Below are 19,509 nucleotides of genomic sequence, written 5' to 3'. Positions count from 1 at the left end.
CTGCGTGCGGATTGGGAAGGTTGCGGCGTGGGGATTGGGAAGGTTGCTGTCTTGGGATTGGGAAGGTTGCTGCGTGGGGATTGGGAAGGTTGCGGCGTGGGGATTGGGAAGGTTACTGTGTGGGGATTGGGAAGGTTGCTGCGTGGGGATTGGGAAGGTTGCTGCGTGGGGATTGGGAAGGTTCCTGTGTGCGGATTGGGAAGGTTGCTGTGTGGGGATTGGGAAGGTTCCTGTGTGCGGATTGGGAAGGTTGCTGCGTGGGGATTAGGAAGGTTCCTGTGTGCGGATTGGGAAGGTTGCTGTGTGGGGATTGGGAAGGTTCCTGTGTGCGGATTGGGAAGGTTGCTGCGTGGGGATTAGGAAGGTTCCTGTGTGCGGATTGGGAAGGTTGCTGCGTGCGGATTGGGAAGGTTACTGTGTGGGGATTAGGAAGGTTGCTGCGTGCGGATTGGGAAGGTTACTGTGTGGGGATTAGGAAGGTTCCTGTGTGCGGATTGGGAAGGTTGCTGCGTGGGGATTAGGAAGGTTCCTGTGTGCGGATTGGGAAGGTTGCTGCGTGCGGATTGGGAAGGTTACTGTGTGGGGATTGGGAAGGTTGCGGTGTGTGGATTAGGCAGGTTGCTGTCTCGGGATTGGGAAGGTTGCTGCGTGCGGATTGGGAAGGTTGCTGCGTGGGGATTGGGAAGGTTGCTGCGTGGGGATTGGGAAGGTTACTGTGTGGGGATTGGGAAGGTTGCTGCGTGCGGATTGGGGAGGTTGCTGCGTGGGGATTGGGAAGGTTGCTGTGTGGGGATTGGGAAGGTTGCTGTGTGCGGATTGGGAAGGTTGCTGCGTGCGGATTGGGAAGGTTGCTGCGTGGGGATTGGGAAGGTTACTGTGTGGGGATTGGGAAGGTTGCTGCGTGCGGATTGGGGAGGTTGCTGCGTGGGGATTGGGAAGGTTGCTGTGTGGGGATTGGGAAGGTTGCTGTGTGCGGATTGGGAAGGTTGCTGCGTGCGGATTGGGAAGGTTACTGTGTGGGGATTGGGAAGGTTGCTGCGTGGGGATTGGGAAGGTTGCTGCGTGCGGATTGGGAAGGTTGCTGCGTGGGGATTGGGAAGGTTGCTGCGTGGGGATTGGGAAGGTTGCTGCGTGCGGATTGGGAAGGTTGCTGTGTGCAGATTGGGAAGGTTGCTGCGTGGGGATTGGGAAGGTTGCGGCGTGGGGATTGGGGAGGTTGCTGCGTGCAGATTGGGAAGGTTGCTGCGTGGGGATTGGGAAGGTTGCTGCGTGCGGATTGGGAAGGTTGCGGCGTGGGGATTGGGGAGGTTACTGTGTGGGGATTGGGAAGGTTGCTGCGTGCGGATTGGGAAGGTTGCTGCGTGCGGATTGGGAAGGTTGCGGCGTGGGGATTGGGGAGGTTACTGTGTGGGGATTGGGAAGGTTGCTGCGTGGGGATTGGGAAGGTTGCTGCGTGGGGATTGGGAAGGTTGCTGTGTGGGGATTGGGAAGGTTGCTGCGTGCGGATTGGGAAGGTTGCTGCGTGCAGATTGGGAAGGTTGCTGCGTGGGGATTGGGAAGGTTGCTGCGTGCGGATTGGGAAGGTTGCGGCGTGGGGATTGGGGAGGTTACTGTGTGGGGATTGGGAAGGTTGCTGTGTGCGGATTGGGAAGGTTGCTGCGTGCGGATTGGGAAGGTTACTGTGTGGGGATTGGGAAGGTTGCTGCGTGGGGATTGGGAAGGTTGCTGCGTGCGGATTGGGAAGGTTGCTGCGTGGGGATTGGGAAGGTTGCTGCGTGGGGATTGGGAAGGTTGCTGCGTGCGGATTGGGAAGGTTGCTGTGTGCAGATTGGGAAGGTTGCTGCGTGGGGATTGGGAAGGTTGCGGCGTGGGGATTGGGGAGGTTGCTGCGTGCAGATTGGGAAGGTTGCTGCGTGGGGATTGGGAAGGTTGCTGCGTGCGGATTGGGAAGGTTGCGGCGTGGGGATTGGGGAGGTTACTGTGTGGGGATTGGGAAGGTTGCTGCGTGCGGATTGGGAAGGTTGCTGCGTGCGGATTGGGAAGGTTGCGGCGTGGGGATTGGGGAGGTTACTGTGTGGGGATTGGGAAGGTTGCTGCGTGGGGATTGGGAAGGTTGCTGCGTGGGGATTGGGAAGGTTGCTGTGTGGGGATTGGGAAGGTTGCTGCGTGCGGATTGGGAAGGTTGCTGCGTGCAGATTGGGAAGGTTGCTGCGTGGGGATTGGGAAGGTTGCTGCGTGCGGATTGGGAAGGTTGCGGCGTGGGGATTGGGGAGGTTACTGTGTGGGGATTGGGAAGGTTGCTGCGTGCGGATTGGGAAGGTTGCTGCGTGGGGATTGGGAAGGTTGCTGCGTGGGGATTGGGAAGGTTGCTGCGTGCGGATTGGGAAGGTTGCTGCGTGCGGATTGGGAAGGTTGCTGCGTGGGGATTGGGAAGGTTGCTGCGTGGGGATTGGGAAGGTTACTGTCTGGGGATTGGGAAGGTTGCTGCGTGGGGATTGGGGAGGTTTGCTGCGTGGGGATTGGGAAGGTTACTGTGTGGGGATTGGGAAGGTTGCTGCGTGGGGATTGGGAAGGTTGCGGCGTGGGGATTGGGAAGGTTGCTGCGTGGGGATTGGGAAGGTTGCTGCGTGCGGATTGGGAAGGTTACTGTCTGGGGATTGGGAAGGTTGCTGCGTGGGGATTGGGGAGGTTTGCTGCGTGGGGATTGGGAAGGTTACTGTGTGGGGATTGGGAAGGTTGCTGCATGGGGATTGGGAAGGTTGCTGCGTGGGGATTGGGGAGATTGTTGTGTGCGGATTGGGAAGGTTGCTGTGTGGGGATTGGGGAGGTTGCTGCGTGCGGATTGGGGAGGTTGCTGCGTGGGGATTGGGAAGGTTACTGTGTGGGGATTGGGAAGGTTGCTGTGTGGGGATTGGGAAGGTTGCTGTGTGGGGATTGGGAAGGTTGCTGTGTGGGGATTGGGAAGGTTGCTGTGTGGGGATTGGGGAGGTTGCTGCGTGGGGATTGGGAAGGTTACTGTGTGGGGATTGGGAAGGTTGCTGTGTGGGGATTGGGAAGGTTGCTGTGTGGGGATTGGGAAGGTTGCTGTGTGGGGATTGGGAAGGTTGCTGCGTGCGGATTGGGAAGGTTGCTGTGTGGGGATTGGGAAGGTTGCTGCTTGGGGATTGGGAAGGTTACTGTGTGGGGATTGGGAAGGTTGCTGCGTGCGGATTGGGAAGGTTGCGGCGTGGGGATTGGGAAGGTTGCTGTGTGGGGATTGGGGAGGTTGCTGCGTGGGGATTGGGAAGGTTACTGTGTGGGGATTGGGAAGGTTGCTGCGTGCGGATTGGGGAGGTTGCTGTGTGGGGATTGGGGAGGTTGCTGCGTGCGGATTGGGGAGGTTGCTGCGTGGGGATTGGGAAGGTTGCTGTGTGGGGATTGGGGAGGTTGCTGCGTGGGGATTGGGAAGGTTGCTGCGTGGGGATTGGGAAGGTTGCTGTGTGGGGATTGGGAAGGTTGCTGTGTGGGGATTGGGAAGGTTGCTGCGTGCGGATTGGGAAGGTTGCTGTGTGGGGATTGGGGAGGTTGCTGTGTGGGGATTGGGGAGGTTGCTGCGTGCGGATTGGGAAGGTTGCTGTGTGGGGATTGGGAAGGTTGCTGCGTGGGGATTAGGGAGGTTGCTGTCTCGGGATTGGGAAGGTTACTGTGTGGGGATTGGGAAGGTTGCTGCGTGCGGATTGGGGAGGTTGCTGCGTGCGGATTGGGAAGGTTGCTGCGTGGGGATTGGGAAGGTTGCTGCGTGGGGATTGGGAAGGTTGCTGTGTGGGGATTGGGAAGGTTGCTGTGTGGGGATTGGGAAGGTTGCTGTGTGGGGATTGGGAAGGTTGCTGCGTGCGGATTGGGAAGGTTGCTGTGTGGGGATTGGGAAGGTTGCTGCGTGCGGATTGGGAAGGTTGCTGCGTGCGGATTGGGAAGGTTGCTGCGTGCGGATTGGGAAGGTTGCTGCGTGGGGATTGGGAAGGTTGCTGCGTGCGGATTGGGAAGGTTGCTGCGTGGGGATTGGGAAGGTTGCTGCGTGCGGATTGGGAAGGTTGCTGCGTGGGGATTGGGAAGGTTGCTGCGTGCGGATTGGGAAGGTTGCTGCGTGCGGATTGGGAAGGTTGCTGCGTGGGGATTGGGAAGGTTGCTGCGTGCGGATTGGGAAGGTTGCTGTGTGGGGATTGGGAAGGTTGCTGCTTGGGGATTGGGAAGGTTACTGTGTGGGGATTGGGAAGGTTGCTGCGTGCGGATTGGGAAGGTTGCTGCGTGCGGATTGGGAAGGTTGCTGCGTGCGGATTGGGAAGGTTGCTGCGTGGGGATTGGGAAGGTTGCTGCGTGCGGATTGGGAAGGTTGCTGTGTGGGGATTGGGAAGGTTGCTGCTTGGGGATTGGGAAGGTTACTGTGTGGGGATTGGGAAGGTTGCTGCGTGCGGATTGGGAAGGTTGCTGCGTGCGGATTGGGAAGGTTGCTGTGTGGGGATTGGGAAGGTTGCTGCGTGCGGATTGGGAAGGTTGCTGCGTGCGGATTGGGAAGGTTGCTGCGTGCGGATTGGGAAGGTTGCTGTGTGGGGATTGGGAAGGTTGCTGCTTGGGGATTGGGGAGGTTACTGCGTGGGGATTGGGAAGGTTGCTGCGTGCGGATTGGGAAGGTTGCTGCGTGCGGATTGGGAAGGTTGCTGCTTGGGGATTGGGAAGGTTGCGGCGTGGGGATTGGGAAGGTTGCTGTGTGCGGATTGGGAAGGTTGCTGTGTGCGGATTGGGAAGGTTGCTGCGAGGGGATTGGGAAGGTTGCTGTGTGCGGATTGGGAAGGTTGCTGCGTGGGGATTGGGAAGGTTGCTGTGTGTGGATTGGGAAGGTTGCTGTGTGGGGATTGGGAAGGTTGCTGCGTGGGGATTGGGAAGGTTGCTGTGTGCGGATTGGGAAGGTTGCTGTGTGCGGATTGGGAAGGTTGCTGCGAGGGGATTGGGAAGGTTGCTGCGAGGGGATTGGGAAGGTTGCTGTGTGCGGATTGGGAAGGTTGCTGTGTGCGGATTGGGAAGGTTGCTGTCTCGGGATTGGGAAGGTTGCTGCGAGGGGATTGGGAAGGTTGCTGTGTGCGGATTGGGAAGGTTGCTGCGTGGGGATTGGGAAGGTTGCTGTGTGTGGATTGGGAAGGTTGCTGTGTGCGGATTGGGAAGGTTGCTGCGAGGGGATTGGGAAGGTTGCTGTGTGCGGATTGGGAAGGTTGCTGCGTGGGGATTGGGAAGGTTGCTGTGTGCGGATTGGGAAGGTTGCTGCGAGGGGATTGGGAAGGTTGCTGTGTGCGGATTGGGAAGGTTGCTGCGTGGGGATTGGGAAGGTTGCTGTGTGTGGATTGGGAAGGTTGCTGTGTGGGGATTGGGAAGGTTGCTGTGTGTGGATTGGGAAGGTTGCTGCGTGGGGATTGGGAAGGTTGCTGTGTGCGGATTGGGAAGGTTGCTGCGTGGGGATTGGGAAGGTTGCTGTGTGCGGATTGGGAAGGTTGCTGTGTGCGGATTGGGAAGGTTGCTGCGAGGGGATTGGGAAGGTTGCTGTGTGCGGATTGGGAAGGTTGCTGCGTGGGGATTGGGAAGGTTGCTGTGTGGGGATTGGGAAGGTTGCTGTGTGTGGATTGGGAAGGTTGCTGTGTGGGGATTGGGAAGGTTGCTGCGAGGGGATTGGGAAGGTTGCTGTGTGCGGATTGGGAAGGTTGCTGCGTGGGGATTGGGAAGGTTACTGTGTGGGGATTGGGGAGGTTTGCTGCGTGGGGATTGGGAAGGTTGCTGCGTGGGGATTAGGAAGGTTGCTTCGTGCGGATTGGGAAGGTTACTGTGTGGGGATTGGGGAGGTTGCTGCGTGCGGATTGGGAAGGTTGCTGCGTGGGGATTGGGAAGGTTGCTGCGTGCGGATTGGGAAGGTTGCTGCGTGGGGATTGGGAAGGTTGCTGCGTGCGGATTGGGAAGGTTGCTTCGTGCGGATTGGGAAGGTTGCTGCGTGCGGATTGGGAAGGTTGCTGCGTGGGGATTGGGAAGGTTGCTGTGTGGGGATTGGGAAGGTTGCTGCGTGGGGATTAGGAAGGTTGCTTCGTGCGGATTGGGAAGGTTGCTGCGTGGGGAATGGGAAGGTTGCTGCGTGGGGATTGGGAAGGTTGCTGCGTGGGGATTGGGAAGGTTGCTGCGTGGGGATTAGGAAGGTTGCTGTGTGGGGATTGGGAAGGTTGCTGCGTGGGGATTAGGAAGGTTGCTGTGTGGGGATTGGGAAGGTTGCTGCGTGGGGATTAGGAAGGTTGCTGTGTGGGGATTGGGAAGGTTGCTGCGTGGGGATTAGGAAGGTTGCTGTGTGGGGATTGGGAAGGTTGCTGCGTGGGGATTAGGAAGGTTCCTGTGTGCGGATTGGGAAGGTTGCTGCGTGCGGATTGGGAAGGTTACTGTGTGCGGATTGGGAAGGTTGCTGCGTGCGGATTGGGAAGGTTACTGTGTGCGGATTGGGAAGGTTGCTGCGTGCGGATTGGGAAGGTTACTGTGTGGGGATTGGGAAGGTTGCTGCGTGGGGATTGGGAAGGTTGCTGCGTGGGGATTGGGAAGGTTGCTGCGTGGGGATTGGGAAGGTTCCTGTGTGCGGATTGGGAAGGTTGCTGCGTGGGGATTAGGAAGGTTCCTGTGTGCGGATTGGGAAGGTTGCTGTGTGGGGATTGGGAAGGTTGCTGCGTGGGGATTGGGAAGGTTACTGTGTGGGGATTGGGAAGGTTGCTGTGTGGGGATTGGGAAGGTTGCTGTGTGGGGATTGGGAAGGTTGCTGTGTGGGGATTGGGAAGGTTGCTGCGTGCGGATTGGGAAGGTTGCTGTGTGGGGATTGGGAAGGTTGCTGCTTGGGGATTGGGAAGGTTACTGTGTGGGGATTGGGAAGGTTGCTGCGTGCGGATTGGGAAGGTTGCGGCGTGGGGATTGGGAAGGTTGCTGTGTGGGGATTGGGGAGGTTGCTGCGTGGGGATTGGGAAGGTTACTGTGTGGGGATTGGGAAGGTTGCTGCGTGGGGATTGGGAAGGTTGCTGCGTGGGGATTGGGAAGGTTCCTGTGTGCGGATTGGGAAGGTTGCTGTGTGGGGATTGGGAAGGTTCCTGTGTGCGGATTGGGAAGGTTGCTGCGTGGGGATTAGGAAGGTTCCTGTGTGCGGATTGGGAAGGTTGCTGTGTGGGGATTGGGAAGGTTCCTGTGTGCGGATTGGGAAGGTTGCTGCGTGGGGATTAGGAAGGTTCCTGTGTGCGGATTGGGAAGGTTGCTGCGTGCGGATTGGGAAGGTTACTGTGTGCGGATTGGGAAGGTTGCTGCGTGCGGATTGGGAAGGTTACTGTGTGGGGATTAGGAAGGTTCCTGTGTGCGGATTGGGAAGGTTGCTGCGTGGGGATTAGGAAGGTTCCTGTGTGCGGATTGGGAAGGTTGCTGCGTGCGGATTGGGAAGGTTACTGTGTGGGGATTGGGAAGGTTGCGGTGTGTGGATTAGGGAGGTTGCTGTCTCGGGATTGGGAAGGTTGCTGCGTGCGGATTGGGAAGGTTGCTGCGTGGGGATTGGGAAGGTTGCTGCGTGGGGATTGGGAAGGTTACTGTGTGGGGATTGGGAAGGTTGCTGCGTGCGGATTGGGAAGGTTGCTGCGTGGGGATTGGGAAGGTTACTGTGTGCGGATTGGGAAGGTTGCTGTGTGCAGATTGGGAAGGTTGCTGCGTGGGGATTGGGAAGGTTGCGGCGTGGGGATTGGGGAGGTTGCTGCGTGCAGATTGGGAAGGTTGCTGCGTGCGGATTGGGAAGGTTGCGGCGTGGGGATTGGGGAGGTTACTGTGTGGGGATTGGGAAGGTTGCTGCGTGCGGATTGGGAAGGTTGCTGCGTGGGGATTGGGAAGGTTGCTGCGTGGGGATTGGGAAGGTTGCTGTGTGCGGATTGGGAAGGTTGCTGCGTGCAGATTGGGAAGGTTGCTGCGTGGGGATTGGGAAGGTTGCTGCGTGCGGATTGGGAAGGTTGCGGCGTGGGGATTGGGGAGGTTACTGTGTGGGGATTGGGAAGGTTGCTGCGTGCGGATTGGGAAGGTTGCTGCGTGGGGATTGGGAAGGTTGCTGCGTGCGGATTGGGAAGGTTGCTGCGTGCGGATTGGGAAGGTTGCTGCGTGGGGATTGGGAAGGTTGCTGCGTGGGGATTGGGAAGGTTACTGTCTGGGGATTGGGAAGGTTGCTGCGTGGGGATTGGGGAGGTTTGCTGCGTGGGGATTGGGAAGGTTACTGTGTGGGGATTGGGAAGGTTGCTGCGTGGGGATTGGGAAGGTTGCGGCGTGGGGATTGGGAAGGTTGCTGCGTGGGGATTGGGAAGGTTGCTGCGTGCGGATTGGGAAGGTTACTGTCTGGGGATTGGGAAGGTTGCTGCGTGGGGATTGGGGAGGTTTGCTGCGTGGGGATTGGGAAGGTTACTGTGTGGGGATTGGGAAGGTTGCTGCATGGGGATTGGGAAGGTTGCTGCGTGGGGATTGGGGAGATTGTTGTGTGCGGATTGGGAAGGTTGCTGTGTGGGGATTGGGGAGGTTGCTGCGTGCGGATTGGGGAGGTTGCTGCGTGGGGATTGGGAAGGTTACTGTGTGGGGATTGGGAAGGTTGCTGTGTGGGGATTGGGAAGGTTGCTGTGTGGGGATTGGGAAGGTTGCTGTGTGGGGATTGGGAAGGTTGCTGTGTGGGGATTGGGGAGGTTGCTGCGTGGGGATTGGGAAGGTTACTGTGTGGGGATTGGGAAGGTTGCTGTGTGGGGATTGGGAAGGTTGCTGTGTGGGGATTGGGAAGGTTGCTGTGTGGGGATTGGGAAGGTTGCTGCGTGCGGATTGGGAAGGTTGCTGTGTGGGGATTGGGAAGGTTGCTGCTTGGGGATTGGGAAGGTTACTGTGTGGGGATTGGGAAGGTTGCTGCGTGCGGATTGGGAAGGTTGCGGCGTGGGGATTGGGAAGGTTGCTGTGTGGGGATTGGGGAGGTTGCTGCGTGGGGATTGGGAAGGTTACTGTGTGGGGATTGGGAAGGTTGCTGCGTGCGGATTGGGGAGGTTGCTGCGTGCGGATTGGGAAGGTTGCTGCGTGCGGATTGGGAAGGTTGCTGCGTGGGGATTGGGAAGGTTGCTGTGTGGGGATTGGGAAGGTTGCTGTGTGGGGATTGGGAAGGTTGCTGCGTGCGGATTGGGGAGGTTGCTGCGTGGGGATTGGGAAGGTTGCTGTGTGGGGATTGGGGAGGTTGCTGTGTGGGGATTGGGGAGGTTGCTGTGTGGGGATTGGGGAGGTTGCTGCGTGGGGATTGGGAAGGTTGCTGTGTGGGGATTGGGGAGGTTGCTGCGTGGGGATTGGGAAGGTTGCTGCGTGGGGATTGGGAAGGTTGCTGTGTGGGGATTGGGAAGGTTGCTGTGTGGGGATTGGGAAGGTTGCTGCGTGCGGATTGGGAAGGTTGCTGTGTGGGGATTGGGGAGGTTGCTGTCTCGGGATTGGGAAGGTTACTGTGTGGGGATTGGGAAGGTTGCTGCGTGCGGATTGGGGAGGTTGCTGCGTGCGGATTGGGAAGGTTGCTGCGTGGGGATTGGGAAGGTTGCTGCGTGGGGATTGGGAAGGTTGCTGTGTGGGGATTGGGAAGGTTGCTGTGTGGGGATTGGGAAGGTTGCTGTGTGGGGATTGGGAAGGTTGCTGCGTGGGGATTGGGAAGGTTGCTGTGTGGGGATTGGGAAGGTTGCTGTGTGGGGATTGGGGAGGTTGCTGCGTGGGGATTGGGAAGGTTGCTGTGTGGGGATTGGGGAGGTTGCTGCGTGGGGATTGGGAAGGTTGCTGCGTGGGGATTGGGAAGGTTGCTGTGTGGGGATTGGGAAGGTTGCTGTGTGGGGATTGGGAAGGTTGCTGCGTGCGGATTGGGAAGGTTGCTGTGTGGGGATTGGGGAGGTTGCTGTCTCGGGATTGGGAAGGTTACTGTGTGGGGATTGGGAAGGTTGCTGCGTGCGGATTGGGGAGGTTGCTGCGTGCGGATTGGGAAGGTTGCTGCGTGGGGATTGGGAAGGTTGCTGCGTGGGGATTGGGAAGGTTGCTGTGTGGGGATTGGGAAGGTTGCTGTGTGGGGATTGGGAAGGTTGCTGCGTGCGGATTGGGAAGGTTGCTGTGTGGGGATTGGGAAGGTTGCTGCTTGGGGATTGGGAAGGTTACTGTGTGGGGATTGGGAAGGTTGCTGCGTGCGGATTGGGAAGGTTGCTGCTTGGGGATTGGGAAGGTTGCGGCGTGGGGATTGGGAAGGTTGCTGTGTGCGGATTGGGAAGGTTGCTGTGTGCGGATTGGGAAGGTTGCTGCGAGGGGATTGGGAAGGTTGCTGTGTGCGGATTGGGAAGGTTGCTGCGTGGGGATTGGGAAGGTTGCTGTGTGTGGATTGGGAAGGTTGCTGTGTGGGGATTGGGAAGGTTGCTGCGAGGGGATTGGGAAGGTTGCTGTGTGCGGATTGGGAAGGTTGCTGCGTGGGGATTGGGAAGGTTGCTGCGAGGGGATTGGGAAGGTTGCTGTGTGCGGATTGGGATGGTTGCTGCGTGGGGATTGGGAAGGTTGCTGTGTGTGGATTGGGAAGGTTGCTGTGTGGGGATTGGGGAGGTTGCTGCGTGGGGATTGGGAAGGTTGCTGTGTGCGGATTGGGAAGGTTGCTGTGTGCGGATTGGGAAGGTTGCTGCGAGGGGATTGGGAAGGTTGCTGCGAGGGGATTGGGAAGGTTGCTGTGTGCGGATTGGGAAGGTTGCTGTGTGCGGATTGGGAAGGTTGCTGTCTCGGGATTGGGAAGGTTGCTGCGAGGGGATTGGGAAGCTTGCTGTGTGCGGATTGGGAAGGTTGCTGCGTGGGGATTGGGAAGGTTGCTGTGTGTGGATTGGGAAGGTTGCTGTGTGCGGATTGGGAAGGTTGCTGCGAGGGGATTGGGAAGGTTGCTGTGTGCGGATTGGGAAGGTTGCTGCGTGGGGATTGGGAAGGTTGCTGTGTGCGGATTGGGAAGGTTGCTGCGAGGGGATTGGGAAGGTTGCTGTGTGCGGATTGGGAAGGTTGCTGCGTGGGGATTGGGAAGGTTGCTGTGTGTGGATTGGGAAGGTTGCTGTGTGGGGATTGGGAAGGTTGCTGTGTGTGGATTGGGAAGGTTGCTGCGTGGGGATTGGGAAGGTTGCTGTGTGCGGATTGGGAAGGTTGCTGCGTGGGGATTGGGAAGGTTGCTGTGTGCGGATTGGGAAGGTTGCTGTGTGCGGATTGGGAAGGTTGCTGCGAGGGGATTGGGAAGGTTGCTGTGTGCGGATTGGGAAGGTTGCTGCGTGGGGATTGGGAAGGTTGCTGTGTGGGGATTGGGAAGGTTGCTGTGTGTGGATTGGGAAGGTTGCTGTGTGGGGATTGGGAAGGTTGCTGCGAGGGGATTGGGAAGGTTGCTGTGTGCGGATTGGGAAGGTTGCTGCGTGGGGATTGGGAAGGTTACTGTGTGGGGATTGGGGAGGTTTGCTGCGTGGGGATTGGGAAGGTTGCTGCGTGGGGATTAGGAAGGTTGCTTCGTGCGGATTGGGAAGGTTGCTGCGTGGGGATTGGGAAGGTTGCTGCGTGGGGATTGGGGAGGTTGCTGCGTGCGGATTGGGAAGGTTGCTGCGTGGGGATTGGGGAGGTTGCTGCGTGCGGATTGGGAAGGTTGCTGCGTGGGGATTGGGAAGGTTGCTTCGTGCGGATTGGGAAGGTTGCTGCGTGCGGATTGGGAAGGTTGCTGCGTGCGGATTGGGAAGGTTGCTGCGTGGGGAATGGGAAGGTTGCTGCGTGCGGATTGGGAAGGTTGCTTCGTGCGGATTGGGAAGGTTGCTGCGTGGGGATTGGGAAGGTTGCTGTCTCGAGATTGGGAAGGTTGCGGCGTCGGGATTGGGAAGTTTGTTGTCTCGGAATTGGGAAAGTTGCTGCGTGGGGATTGGGAAGGTTGCTGCTTGGGGATTGGGAAGGTTACTGTGTGGGGATTGGGAAGGTTGCTGCGTGGGGATTGGGAAGGTTGCTTCGTGCGGATTGGGAAGGTTGCTGCGTGGGGATTGGGAAGGTTGCTTCGTGCGGATTGGGAAGGTTGCTGCGTGGGGATTGGGAAGGTTGCTGCGTGGGGATTGGGAAGGTTGCTGCGTGGGGATTAGGGAGGTTGCTGTCTCGAGATTGGGAAGGTTGCGGCGTCGGGATTGGGAAGTTTGTTGTCTCGGAATTGGGAAAGTTGCTGCGTGGGGATTGGGAAGGTTGCTGCTTGGGGATTGGGAAGGTTACTGTGTGGGGATTGGGAAGGTTGCTGCCTGCGGATTGGGAAGGTTACTGTGTGGGGATTGGGAAGGTTGCTGCTTGGGGATTGGGAAGGTTACTGTGTGGGGATTGGGAAGGTTGCTGCGTGCGGATTGGGAAGGTTGCTGCTTGGGGATTGGGAAGGTTGCGGCGTGGGGATTGGGAAAGTTGTCATCTCGGGATTGGGAAGGTTGCTGCGTGCGGATTGGGAAGGTTGCTGCTTGGGGATTGGGAAGGTTACTGTGTGGGGATTGGGAAGGTTACTGTGTGGGGATTGGGAAGGTTGCTGCGTGCGGATTGGGAAGGTTACTGTGTGGGGATTGGGAAGGTTGCTGCGTGCGGATTGGGAAGGTTGCTTCGTGCGGATTGGGAAGGTTGCTTCGTGCGGATTGGGAAGGTTGCTTCGTGCGGATTGGGAAGGTTGCTGCGTGGGGATTGGGAAGGTTACTGTGTGGGGATTGGGAAGGTTACTGTGTGGGGATTGGGAAGGTTGCTGCGTGCGGATTGGGAAGGTTGCTTCGTGCGGATTGGGAAGGTTGCTGCGTGGGGATTGGGAAGGTTGCTGCGTGCGGATTGGGAAGGTTACTGTCTGGGGATTGGGAAGGTTGCTGCGTGGGGATTGGGGAGGTTTGCTGCGTGGGGATTGGGAAGGTTACTGTGTGGGGATTGGGAAGGTTGCTGCATGGGGATTGGGAAGGTTGCTGCGTGGGGATTGGGGAGATTGTTGTGTGCGGATTGGGAAGGTTGCTGTGTGGGGATTGGGGAGGTTGCTGCGTGCGGATTGGGGAGGTTGCTGCGTGGGGATTGGGAAGGTTACTGTGTGGGGATTGGGAAGGTTGCTGTGTGGGGATTGGGAAGGTTGCTGTGTGGGGATTGGGAAGGTTGCTGTGTGGGGATTGGGAAGGTTGCTGTGTGGGGATTGGGGAGGTTGCTGCGTGGGGATTGGGAAGGTTACTGTGTGGGGATTGGGAAGGTTGCTGTGTGGGGATTGGGAAGGTTGCTGTGTGGGGATTGGGAAGGTTGCTGTGTGGGGATTGGGAAGGTTGCTGCGTGCGGATTGGGAAGGTTGCTGTGTGGGGATTGGGAAGGTTGCTGCTTGGGGATTGGGAAGGTTACTGTGTGGGGATTGGGAAGGTTGCTGCGTGCGGATTGGGAAGGTTGCTGCGTGCGGATTGGGAAGGTTGCTGTGTGGGGATTAGGAAGGTTGCTGTGTGGGGATTGGGAAGGTTGCTGCGTGCGGATTGGGAAGGTTGCTGTGTGGGGATTGGGGAGGTTGCTGCGTGCGGATTGGGGAGGTTGCTGCGTGGGGATTGGGAAGGTTGCTGTGTGGGGATTGGGGAGGTTGCTGCGTGGGGATTGGGAAGGTTGCTGCGTGGGGATTGGGAAGGTTGCTGTGTGGGGATTGGGAAGGTTGCTGTGTGGGGATTGGGAAGGTTGCTGCGTGCGGATTGGGAAGGTTGCTGTGTGGGGATTGGGGAGGTTGCTGTGTGGGGATTGGGGAGGTTGCTGCGTGCGGATTGGGAAGGTTGCTGTGTGGGGATTGGGAAGGTTGCTGCGTGGGGATTAGGGAGGTTGCTGTCTCGGGATTGGGAAGGTTACTGTGTGGGGATTGGGAAGGTTGCTGCGTGCGGATTGGGGAGGTTGCTGCGTGCGGATTGGGAAGGTTGCTGCGTGGGGATTGGGAAGGTTGCTGCGTGCGGATTGGGGAGGTTGCTGCGTGCGGATTGGGAAGGTTACTGTGTGGGGATTGGGAAGGTTGCTGTGTGGGGATTGGGAAGGTTGCTGCGTGCGGATTGGGGAGGTTGCTGCGTGCGGATTGGGAAGGTTGCTGCGTGCGGATTGGGGAGGTTGCTGTGTGGGGATTGGGAAGGTTGCTGCGTGGGGATTGGGAAGGTTGCTGCGTGGGGATTGGGAAGGTTGCTGTGTGGGGATTGGGAAGGTTGCTGTGTGGGGATTGGGAAGGTTGCTGTGTGGGGATTGGGAAGGTTGCTGCGTGCGGATTGGGGAGGTTGCTGCGTGCGGATTGGGAAGGTTGCTGCGTGCGGATTGGGGAGGTTGCTGTGTGGGGATTGGGAAGGTTGCTGCGTGGGGATTGGGAAGGTTGCTGCGTGGGGATTGGGAAGGTTGCTGTGTGGGGATTGGGAAGGTTGCTGTGTGGGGATTGGGAAGGTTGCTGTGTGGGGATTGGGAAGGTTGCTGCGTGCGGATTGGGGAGGTTGCTGCGTGCGGATTGGGGAGGTTGCTGTGTGGGGATTGGGAAGGTTGCTGCGTGCGGATTGGGAAGGTTGCTGCGTGCGGATTGGGGAGGTTGCTGTGTGGGGATTGGGAAGGTTGCTGCGTGGGGATTGGGAAGGTTGCTGCGTGGGGATTGGGAAGGTTGCTGTGTGGGGATTGGGAAGGTTGCTGTGTGGGGATTGGGAAGGTTGCTGTGTGGGGATTGGGAAGGTTGCTGCGTGCGGATTGGGAAGGTTGCTGTGTGGGGATTGGGAAGGTTGCTGCTTGGGGATTGGGAAGGTTACTGTGTGGGGATTGGGAAGGTTGCTGCGTGCGGATTGGGAAGGTTGCTGCTTGGGGATTGGGAAGGTTGCGGCGTGGGGATTGGGAAGGTTGCTGTGTGCGGATTGGGAAGGTTGCTGTGTGCGGATTGGGAAGGTTGCTGCGAGGGGATTGGGAAGGTTGCTGTGTGCGGATTGGGAAGGTTGCTGCGTGGGGATTGGGAAGGTTGCTGTGTGTGGATTGGGAAGGTTGCTGTGTGGGGATTGGGAAGGTTGCTGCGTGGGGATTGGGAAGGTTGCTGTGTGCGGATTGGGAAGGTTGCTGTGTGCGGATTGGGAAGGTTGCTGCGAGGGGATTGGGAAGGTTGCTGCGAGGGGATTGGGAAGGTTGCTGTGTGCGGATTGGGAAGGTTGCTGTGTGCGGATTGGGAAGGTTGCTGTCTCGGGATTGGGAAGGTTGCTGCGAGGGGATTGGGAAGGTTGCTGTGTGCGGATTGGGAAGGTTGCTGCGTGGGGATTGGGAAGGTTGCTGTGTGTGGATTGGGAAGGTTGCTGTGTGCGGATTGGGAAGGTTGCTGCGAGGGGATTGGGAAGGTTGCTGTGTGCGGATTGGGAAGGTTGCTGCGTGGGGATTGGGAAGGTTGCTGTGTGCGGATTGGGAAGGTTGCTGCGAGGGGATTGGGAAGGTTGCTGTGTGCGGATTGGGAAGGTTGCTGCGTGGGGATTGGGAAGGTTGCTGTGTGTGGATTGGGAAGGTTGCTGTGTGGGGATTGGGAAGGTTGCTGTGTGTGGATTGGGAAGGTTGCTGCGTGGGGATTGGGAAGGTTGCTGTGTGCGGATTGGGAAGGTTGCTGCGTGGGGATTGGGAAGGTTGCTGTGTGCGGATTGGGAAGGTTGCTGTGTGCGGATTGGGAAGGTTGCTGCGAGGGGATTGGGAAGGTTGCTGTGTGCGGATTGGGAAGGTTGCTGCGTGGGGATTGGGAAGGTTGCTGTGTGGGGATTGGGAAGGTTGCTGTGTGTGGATTGGGAAGGTTGCTGTGTGGGGATTGGGAAGGTTGCTGCGAGGGGATTGGGAAGGTTGCTGTGTGCGGATTGGGAAGGTTGCTGCGTGGGGATTGGGAAGGTTACTGTGTGGGGATTGGGGAGGTTTGCTGCGTGGGGATTGGGAAGGTTGCTGCGTGGGGATTAGGAAGGTTGCTTCGTGCGGATTGGGAAGGTTGCTGCGTGGGGATTGGGAAGGTTGCTGCGTGGGGATTGGGAAGGTTGCTTCGTGCGGATTGGGAAGGTTGCTGCGTGCGGATTGGGAAGGTTGCTGCGTGGGGATTGGGAAGGTTGCTGTGTGGGGATTGGGAAGGTTGCTGCGTGGGGATTAGGAAGGTTGCTTCGTGCGGATTGGGAAGGTTGCTGCGTGGGGAATGGGAAGGTTGCTGCGTGGGGATTGGGAAGGTTGCTGCGTGGGGATTGGGAAGGTTGCTGCGTGGGGATTAGGAAGGTTGCTGTGTGGGGATTGGGAAGGTTGCTGCGTGGGGATTAGGAAGGTTGCTGTGTGGGGATTGGGAAGGTTGCTGCGTGGGGATTAGGAAGGTTGCTGTGTGGGGATTGGGAAGGTTGCTGCGTGGGGATTAGGAAGGTTGCTGTGTGGGGATTGGGAAGGTTGCTGCGTGGGGATTAGGAAGGTTCCTGTGTGCGGATTGGGAAGGTTGCTGCGTGCGGATTGGGAAGGTTACTGTGTGCGGATTGGGAAGGTTGCTGCGTGCGGATTGGGAAGGTTACTGTGTGCGGATTGGGAAGGTTGCTGCGTGCGGATTGGGAAGGTTACTGTGTGGGGATTGGGAAGGTTGCTGCGTGGGGATTGGGAAGGTTGCTGCGTGGGGATTGGGAAGGTTCCTGTGTGCGGATTGGGAAGGTTGCTGCGTGGGGATTAGGAAGGTTCCTGTGTGCGGATTGGGAAGGTTGCTGTGTGGGGATTGGGAAGGTTGCTGCGTGGGGATTGGGAAGGTTGCTGTGTGGGGATTGGGAAGGTTGCTGTGTGGGGATTGGGAAGGTTGCTGCGTGGGGATTGGGAAGGTTACTGTGTGGGGATTGGGAAGGTTACTGTGTGGGGATTGGGAAGGTTGCTGCGTGGGGATTGGGAAGGTTACTGTGTGGGGATTGGGAAGGTTGCTGTGTGGGGATTGGGAAGGTTGCTGTGTGGGGATTGGGAAGGTTGCTGCGTGGGGATTGGGAAGGTTACTGTGTGGGGATTGGGAAGGTTGCTGCGTGCGGATTGGGAAGGTTGCTGTGTGGGGATTGGGAAGGTTGCTGCTTGGGGATTGGGAAGGTTACTGTGTGGGGATTGGGAAGGTTGCTGCGTGCGGATTGGGAAGGTTGCGGCGTGGGGATTGGGAAGGTTGCTGTGTGGGGATTGGGGAGGTTGCTGCGTGGGGATTGGGAAGGTTACTGTGTGGGGATTGGGAAGGTTGCTGCATGGGGATTGGGAAGGTTGCTGCGTGGGGATTGGGGAGATTGTTGTGTGCGGATTGGGAAGGTTGCTGTGTGGGGATTGGGGAGGTTGCTGCGTGCGGATTGGGGAGGTTGCTGCGTGGGGATTGGGAAGGTTACTGTGTGGGGATTGGGAAGGTTGCTGCGTGGGGATTGGGGAGGTTGCTGTGTGGGGATTGGGAAGGTTGCTGTGTGGGGATTGGGAAGGTTGCTGTGTGGGGATTGGGAAGGTTGCTGTGTGGGGATTGGGAAGGTTGCTGTGTGGGGATTGGGGAGGTTGCTGCGTGGGGATTGGGAAGGTTACTGTGTGGGGATTGGGAAGGTTGCTGTGTGGGGATTGGGAAGGTTGCTGTGTGGGGATTGGGAAGGTTGCTGTGTGGGGATTGGGAAGGTTGCTGCGTGCGGATTGGGAAGGTTGCTGTGTGGGGATTGGGAAGGTTGCTGCTTGGGGATTGGGAAGGTTACTGTGTGGGGATTGGGAAGGTTGCTGCGTGCGGATTGGGAAGGTTGCGGCGTGGGGATTGGGAAGGTTGCTGTGTGGGGATTGGGGAGGTTGCTGCGTGGGGATTGGGAAGGTTACTGTGTGGGGATTGGGAAGGTTGCTGCGTGCGGATTGGGGAGGTTGCTGCGTGCGGATTGGGAAGGTTGCTGCGTGCGGATTGGGAAGGTTGCTGCGTGGGGATTGGGAAGGTTACTGTGTGGGGATTGGGGAGGTTTGCTGCGTGGGGATTGGGAAGGTTGCTGCGTGGGGATTGGGAAGGCTGCTGCGTGGGGATTGGGAAGGTTGCTGTGTGGGGATTAGGAAGGTTGCTTCGTGCGGATTGGGAAGGTTGCTGCGTGGGGATTGGGAAGGTTGCTGCGTGGGGATTGGGAAGGTTGCTTCGTGCGGATTGGGAAGGTTGCTGCGTGCGGATTGGGAAGGTTGCTGCGTGGGGATTGGGAAGGTTGCTGTGTGGGGATTGGGAAGGTTGCTGCGTGGGGATTAGGAAGGTTGCTTCGTGCGGATTGGGAAGGTTGCTGCGTGGGGAATGGGAAGGTTGCTGCGTGGGGATTGGGAAGGTTGCTGCGTGGGGATTGGGAAGGTTGCTGCGTGGGGATTAGGAAGGTTGCTGTGTGGGGATTGGGAAGGTTGCTGCGTGGGGATTAGGAAGGTTGCTGTGTGGGGATTGGGAAGGTTGCTGCGTGGGGATTAGGAAGGTTGCTGTGTGGGGATTGGGAAGGTTGCTGCGTGGGGATTAGGAAGGTTGCTGTGTGGGGATTGGGAAGGTTGCTGCGTGGGGATTAGGAAGGTTCCTGTGTGCGGATTGGGAAGGTTGCTGCGTGCGGATTGGGAAGGTTACTGTGTGCGGATTGGGAAGGTTGCTGCGTGCGGATTGGGAAGGTTACTGTGTGCGGATTGGGAAGGTTACTGTGTGGGGATTGGGAAGGTTGCTGCGTGGGGATTGGGAAGGTTGCTGCGTGGGGATTGGGAAGGTTCCTGTGTGCGGATTGGGAAGGTTGCTGCGTGGGGATTAGGAAGGTTCCTGTGTGCGGATTGGGAAGGTTGCTGTGTGGGGATTGGGAAGGTTGCTGCGTGGGGATTGGGAAGGTTACTGTGTGGGGATTGGGAAGGTTGCTGTGTGGGGATTGGGAAGGTTGCTGTGTGGGGATTGGGAAGGTTGCTGTGTGGGGATTGGGAAGGTTGCTGCGTGCGGATTGGGAAGGTTGCTGTGTGGGGATTGGGAAGGTTGCTGCTTGGGGATTGGGAAGGTTACTGTGTGGGGATTGGGAAGGTTGCTGCGTGCGGATTGGGAAGGTTGCGGCGTGGGGATTGGGAAGGTTGCTGTGTGGGGATTGGGGAGGTTGCTGCGTGGGGATTGGGAAGGTTACTGTGTGGGGATTGGGAAGGTTGCTGCGTGGGGATTGGGAAGGTTGCTGCGTGGGGATTGGGAAGGTTCCTGTGTGCGGATTGGGAAGGTTGCTGTGTGGGGATTGGGAAGGTTCCTGTGTGCGGATTGGGAAGGTTGCTGCGTGGGGATTAGGAAGGTTCCTGTGTGCGGATTGGGAAGGTTGCTGTGTGGGGATTGGGAAGGTTCCTGTGTGCGGATTGGGAAGGTTGCTGCGTGGGGATTAGGAAGGTTCCTGTGTGCGGATTGGGAAGGTTGCTGCGTGCGGATTGGGAAGGTTACTGTGTGCGGATTGGGAAGGTTGCTGCGTGCGGATTGGGAAG

At 58.4% G+C, this 19,509-nt stretch overlaps 1 protein-coding gene across 2 annotated transcripts in view; it reads right to left on the bottom strand.

Moving 5' to 3' along the window:
- The window catches only part of LOC140430964 (ETS homologous factor-like), a 147,535-nt gene that overhangs the window by 85,755 nt on the left and 42,271 nt on the right, over positions 1-19,509 (bottom strand). The window lies entirely within an intron of this gene.

Source organism: Scyliorhinus torazame, chromosome 10 (assembly GCF_047496885.1).
Source record: "Scyliorhinus torazame isolate Kashiwa2021f chromosome 10, sScyTor2.1, whole genome shotgun sequence".
Lineage (NCBI taxonomy): Eukaryota > Metazoa > Chordata > Chondrichthyes > Carcharhiniformes > Scyliorhinidae > Scyliorhinus > Scyliorhinus torazame.
Note: the sequence above shows the minus strand (reverse complement) of the source record. Positions and strands in the feature narration are given on the sequence as shown.